The sequence below is a fragment of the Carcharhinus amblyrhynchos genome, chromosome 14, assembly GCF_965287045.1.
Source record: "Carcharhinus amblyrhynchos chromosome 14, sCarAmb.v2.hapA, whole genome shotgun sequence".
NCBI classification, from domain to species: Eukaryota; Metazoa; Chordata; class Chondrichthyes; order Carcharhiniformes; family Carcharhinidae; genus Carcharhinus; species Carcharhinus amblyrhynchos.
Genome location: NC_137337.1, coordinates 48,114,182 through 48,121,370, shown reverse-complemented (window position 1 = coordinate 48,121,370; position 7,189 = coordinate 48,114,182).

Genomic DNA, 7,189 nt, shown 5'->3' with positions numbered 1-7,189 from the left:
GGGAGGGGGCGGGGTGAGGCCAGATCATTCTCTGGTTTTGAGGCGGGGGGGGTTCGGGGAGTGAGGCTAGTTCATTCTCTTGCGGGGGGGGGGAGCGAGAGGAGAGAGGCCAGATCATTCTCTGGGAGTGGTGGGGTGGGGGGAAGGAGGAGGAAGCGGGTAAGATGTATCTCAGGTGGGGGGGGGGGTGCAGTGGTGGGGGCAGGTGGATCTCTAGTGGATGAGTCGGACGGGTGCAGGGGGTCCGCTGCCACTCTGTGACCGATCGATCGGGGGAAGGGGGCAGGGGGCCGTGATCGGTCTAGGTAGTAGGAGGGTGCATAAGGGGGACAGTGATGTCTGTGGGGGCCATTGCTCCCGCTTTTTGCTCCCGGGTCACTTTCTGCAACGCAGGAGCGATCTGACACAGGTGCGCTTTTTCAAATTTTTTTTCTAACTACGCATGAGCAGTTCAGAGCTCCGATCATTTCAGGCGTGATAAGCCCACCCACAGCGCGATTCAGACTCGTGATTTTTTTTTCAGGCTAAATGCATATGGGGGCACCTGAAAGCAGATTTCCAAGTTGGGTCTGAATTGTGCCCACATTTAGCACTTAGAATGAAAATGGTAAAATCAGGCCCAGTGTCACCTGTAGATATTTAGCTGCACAGCTCAGCACCAAGAGGGGTGATGTCCAATAGGAATCAATGCTTGGATCACTACTGCCCACAATCTGCAGAAATAATTTGGTCCCAGGAATCAAAAGACAATTTCAAACTTTGCAGAAGACACCAAATAGGAGAGTGTGGTTCATACTGAGGAGGAAAGTAAAGAAATATAAGAATGCTCTGAGAATTACAGAATAGTTATGCCATTGGCAAATTAACTTCAATGTTGGTGAGTGCAAATACATATTAATACAAAGGAATTTGCATGCCAAAGGAGAACAAAAAATACAGTACAGGTAAATAAATTAGTAAAAGCTGGAACACAGGTTTCTGAGGCCATACAGAAGCAAACAATGTGCTGCGGAGCATTAGTAGAGAGATAGTATTGATAAACAAAGACATTTGCTGGGACTTTATGTGAGAGGGAAAAGTAGAAGCAGGTGGTGAAGAACATAAGAACATAAGAAATAGGAGCAGGAGTAGGCCATCTAGCCCTTCGAGCCTGCCCCGCCATTCAATAAGATCATGGCTGATCTGTCGTGGCTCAGTTCCACTTTCCGGCCCTCTCCCCATAACCCTTAATCCCCTCTCTTATCAAAAACCCATCAACCCGCGTCTTAAAAATATTTAGCGAGGCAGCCTCCACCACTTCAACGGGCAGAGAATTCTAGAGATTCACCACCCTTTGAGTGAAGAAGTTCCTCCTCAACTCCGTTCTAAACCGCCCCCCTTTTATCTTGAGGCTGTGCCCCCTAGTCCTACTGTCCTTTTTGAGCGGGAAGAGTCTCTCCACCTCTATCCTATCCATCCCATTCATCATCTTATACGTCTCAATGAGATCTCCCCTCATTCTTCTAAACTCCAACGAGTACAAGCCTAGTTCATTCAGCCTCTCCTCATCGCTCAACCCCCTCAACTCCGGTATCAGCCTAGTAAACCTCCTCTGCACTCCCTCCAAGGCCAAAATATCTTTGTGCAGGTGCGGCGCCCAAAACTGCACCCAGTACTCCAGCTGCGGCCTCACCAATGCCCTATACAGCTGCAGCAAGACCTCCCTACTTTTATATTCAATCCCCTTCGCTATGAAGGCCAGCATCCCATTAGCCTTCCTGACCACCTGCTGCACCTGCAAGCTGGGTTTTTGCGACTCATAGAAGCTCCTCCATAGAAACCTCAGACTGGCCAGCGTATTAGCAGCCATCAAGTGGGGTGACCAACTATTCAGTGGCTAGAGGCAGGGATTAAATTAATGGCCACATCATCATCTGATGGGGAAAGAAGTGCTGGTGCCAGAGTTAAAGGACCAGCAGCACTCAAGCCCTAATAGGAATGGACTCTTCTACAACACTTGCCAGCAACTGTCTTCTCAAAACTCAGGCCTACAAAATTCCATCATCCAGTGGCCCCTCCAGGAATGCAATCCCAGAGACCTCTCCAGGAATACAATCACAACGACTTATCCAGGAACATGATCCCAGTGACCCCTCCAGGAATGCAATCCCAGAGACCTCTCCAGGAAGACAATTCCAGACACTTTCCAGGAACACAATCACAGTGACTTCTCCAGGGACATGATCCCAGTGACCCTACCAGCATCCAGCTCTGAGCCACATGCTCACAGTCAATGCCCTTCTGCTATCTTGGTGAAGTTGTTCTTCTCATTCAGGCTGCTTTACTCGAAAATCAAAGAATGCAATGATTTCCCCTTTCTTTGCGTATAAATGTAGATGTGACAGAGATGTTGGAGAAGTTACCCAGAAAAGTCCTGACGCGAGGAACTTTGAGATTATAGTCACATTTACAGTCATTGGCAGTGTTGTCCTTGCTAATAAGGCTGTAATAAGGCTGTGGTTTGCCTGCAACAAGTGACAAGAATTGGGTGAGCTACTACTTGACGAAGCAGAACATTGCAGATGTGTTACCTGCCTAGGCTGACTTTGGAGAATTGCTTCCTGAAGATCCTGGGTGCAAACTTCTACTGAGTAACAGCCAGTAGAAATCAATAAGCAACCCACCTGAAAGTAGCCCTTTAAATAGCCCTGATGCTGAAGACTCAGTTAGCTGGAGTTTATGATTAAAAAATGCACTGCTCGTGTCAAATTGACAGTCCAAGCTAACTGATGGCAGAATCTGCCCTGGCATAGGCTCCCAGTGCCCACACTAACAATCTGCCCAAAATGGTACTCCAGCACAGCCCACACAGAAAGGTACGTACTCTGAATTTTGGGCCCGAAAATGTAGACATTATGCAGAAGAACTTTTCAGTACATGTATATTTATAACTTCAGTACACTTTATCAACACAGAGGGAAACAACAGAGTCAATGCTTCTTCAGGTATTTTTGCCACTGATTTCAGTCAAGCCAAAACTTTTACTTTTTAATGTTAATTTATTTTAATAAAATTCCCAATTTTTCAATTTGGAATCATACGATCCCTGATGGAGGCCATTTGGCCCATCAAGTCTGCACTGAACACAATCCCACCCAGGTCCTATTCCCATAACTCCTCATATTTACCCAGCAAACCTCCGACACTAAGGTTAATTTAGCATGGCCCATCAACCTAACCTGCACATCTTTGGGCTGTGGGAAGGAAGCCCAGTCAGACACGAGGAGAATGTGCAAACCCCACACAGACAATGACCCAAGGCCAGAACTGAACTGGGGTCCCTGGTGCTGTAAGGCAGTGCTAACCACTGTGCCACTGTGTCAACGCATGCTTATTAGAAAAAACTTATTAGGCTTATTGGAAAAGTAAAAATATTAACCAGTGCAATAATATATTTTTCGAAGGGTAGGAATCATGATATTAGAAAAAATAGGGTCAGAGAAAGGATTGTAAAAATTTACTTAGAAGTAGTTTTTCTCCGACTAACTGGGATCAATGCTCATGAATTTGGTTTGTGAGTCATGGCAGTGTGCTCAAGTAAGGTTTCTGGCCCTGATTAAACTACAGCACGTTTTTTAAAATCCTGTATTTAAAAAGCTCACTCCTGTGAAACGTGCTCTAGCAAATGATTCTGAAATTCCAAATTAAGAGGCCCATCTTGTTGACGGCTTCAAAAATCAATGTCATAGATTCTGTAACAGTTACACTTTCTAGCTCCTGCTGTTCGATACCACATTTCTGTGTTGGTACTCAGGAGGAAAAGCTGAGCACAAAGAATTCATGCCTTGATATTGGCTATTATCCAACAGAACGATGTTTCAACTACATTTGAAAAAAAAAATCAATAACATCTGTGGCATAATGGTTAATTAAAGAAGCTCTTCAGCACGGCTTTGGATGAGAGGCTGAGCCACAAATACAGGCAGCTGAAGTCTGATTACAAAGACAGATAGACTGAAAACGAGCGAGAGACCGTGAATGGTTTTTTAGCACCGAGACAGAGGAGCCAAAAGCTGAAACATGCACAACAGGAAGTAAGAGTGCTCTACAGTTAACTTTGTCTGAGTTTGGTAATAGAATACAAGTTGTTGTGTGTGATGAGTGGTTAGTAGACTAATTTTTGCTGGTATGATTATCGCAAATTATTGCTTTTGAAATTGAATCTGAACCATTGCTACCATGTACCCAAGTGATCTGAGCACATGTTCTTCTGGAGCCTTGCACATGGAACATGATGGAGGGCAAAGCATGTGTTGGAAATTGTACTCCTATTGATGGTAGAATTCCCAAGGCTTGGGATGGATTTTTATTCAATGTCAATCTGATCACAGTCGAAATGTGTAGATTATGGAAGTGTTAATAAACAAACTCTAAACATTTAATTATCAATTTTGAAAGTTTATTTATTAGCGTCACAAGTAGGCTCACATTAACACTGCAATGAAGTTAATGTGAAAATGTAGTAAAGAGCTGACTGATTCATAAAATGGATTAAATATATGAAACTTGAAATTATGACTTAATCCAATTGAAGGTTAAATGTAATTAGTAATGCAATCTTAATGTTCCATGGTATTCTTTTAATTGAAGGTAGGAAGGAACTTCAATTTTTAAGACGTCTTATTACATCTTTAGCATGTTTCTAATTAACTTAATTAACTTAATTGATTAATTAATTAACCAGTAATTTATTTTTGAAGTGCAGTCACTACTATTTTGCAGATAAATACTGCTCTTAATTAACACAATGTCCTATCTCCAGCAAGATGATAAAAATTCCTGCCATACAAGATACCAATAAAGAAATCAATGTTTTGTATGACTTTGATAATGAATTGAAGGAAACTACCCCAGGTGTTAAGTCTGAGACGACAGGGGGTGGTTGGAGGGAGGAGAGGGGAGTGGAGGGGGGTGGCGGGGAAGAGTGTAGGTGGGGGGGCTCCAAAAAACTGATATGGAGGCAAGTCACAGGAACGATAGGGTTTATTGACGAACTGTTCTCGCACTCCAGCCCGCGACTGCTTGTAGGGATGGATTCCCAGGCAGGTTACCCCTCACCCCATCCTCTTAAAGGGCCTATGCCCCACATACACAACACTAGGAATTTAATAAGCAGGGGTGAGCTAGAATGGGTGGGAATGGCAGTGAACGGTATATGAAGAGCTACCCTGGGGCCATCTGTTCCTGAAGGAGGCAGAGATGCAAACCTCTCCTATGCAGCATCTTAAAAAAAAGGCTGATTCCTCTGCACCAACAGTTGCTGAAGACATTGGTCTGTTTGACAAGGAGCTTCCAAAACATATGATCATGCAATGATACAGCACATCAGGAGAACATTCAGCCAGTTGTGCATATGGCTCTGAGAAAGAGATATTCAATTAATCCCAGTCCCCTGCTGCCCTACAAAGTTATTGCTATAGCTGTTTCCACCATTCATTCAGGCAGTGCATTCAAGATCATAGCAATAATCTGCATCTAGAATAGTCTTCTTATTCTCAACTAGGTTCCTTTGACCAATTAGTCTGGTTACCGATCCTCATTCAAAAAAAATTCAAGATGGCGCCAAAGCATGGTGACTTCTTGAAAGCTATGCACAGCATAGCCTCTAGTTCGATACTTTACCCTTATGCTATGCTTCTAAAGTTCTATTTTAGCTCTTATAAACTCTCTAACAATGTTTTCTCTACACCCTAGCAATGATTGTAACATGACATTCTGCACTCTCCTTCTCTATGTACAGTGTGCTTTGTCTATATAGTGTGCAAGAAACAATACTTTTCACTGTATACCAATACATGTGACAATGATAAATCAAATTGCTCCAATGGAGACAATTGCTTTTTATTTACTGTATCAAAACGTTTTATCATTTTGAACATCTCTACTAAATCTCCTTATCTGCTCTATAGAGAACAACCCCAGCTTCCCCCATCTCTCCAAATAACTAATGTCCCACATTCCTGCTACCATTATGGTAAATCTCTGTACTCTGTCTCTAACACTTCGACATCCTTCTTACTATGGTGCCCAGAATTGGGCACAATACTCTGGTTGGAGTCTAATCAATGATTTATGATCAATTTAACTCTTCGCTTTTCTACTCAATAGCTCTGTGTTTTTAAAGCCGAAGATCTTGAGCCATATTTTCCAACCTCGCCGTGAGCTGGGATTCTCCAGTCCCGTTGCAGTAAGCACCAAATTCTCCATTCTCACTCTCAGCGACAGTCAGAGAACTCCAGTCCTCCAGCATTTTTTTAAACAGACTGAATGGTAAAGATTAGGACATGACCGTGAGGAATGCTAGCAATGTCCTGGGGCAGAAATGGTTGGATTTCAACAACTACAACCACGTTCCTGTTGCTAGGTATGATTCCAACCAGTAGAGAATTGGTAGTGCCATGACACACGATGGATGTGAATGTGGGACTTTGTCTCCTCAAGAACAGTGCAATGGGCACTCCTATAATAGAGTTATAAAAATACATATCTGTGACAAGTTGATTAGTGCGGATGATGTTACATAGGTTTTCTCTGTTATTGGTTCACTCACTATTTGCTGCAAGCTCAGTCTGGCGGATATGTACATCCTTCAGGATTCACACAGTTTGGCAGTAATGGTGCCACCAAGCCACTCTTGGTGATGGGCATTGATGTCTCCCACCCAGTGTACAGTCTATGTCTATGCTATCTTCACTGCTTCCCCCAAGTTTTCGATATGAAGGAATACTAATTCATCAGCTGAGGGTGGTATGTCGGTGGTATTCAGAAGGGGGTTTCCTTCTCCATGTTTTCCCTGATGCCATTTGATATTATGGAGTCCAGGACCAATGTTGAGGACTCTCTGGGCAACTCACTCCTCACTGTCGCCGCCACCTCTTGTGGGGCTGTCCTGCCAGTTGGAAGGGACATTTCCAGGAATGATGATGAAGGGGTCTGGGACATTGCTGTAAGGTATGATTGGATGCATATGACTATGTCAAGATGTTGCTTGACTATTCTGTAGGACAGATGTCCCACTTTTGGTACAAGCTCCTTGATGTTAGCAAGGATCTTGTGGGCATTGTCACATATCATATCCCTCAACATTTTACCCACTCTCTCCCTATAAAATTAACACACTAATGATATATTGTTTTCATTTGCATTAAAC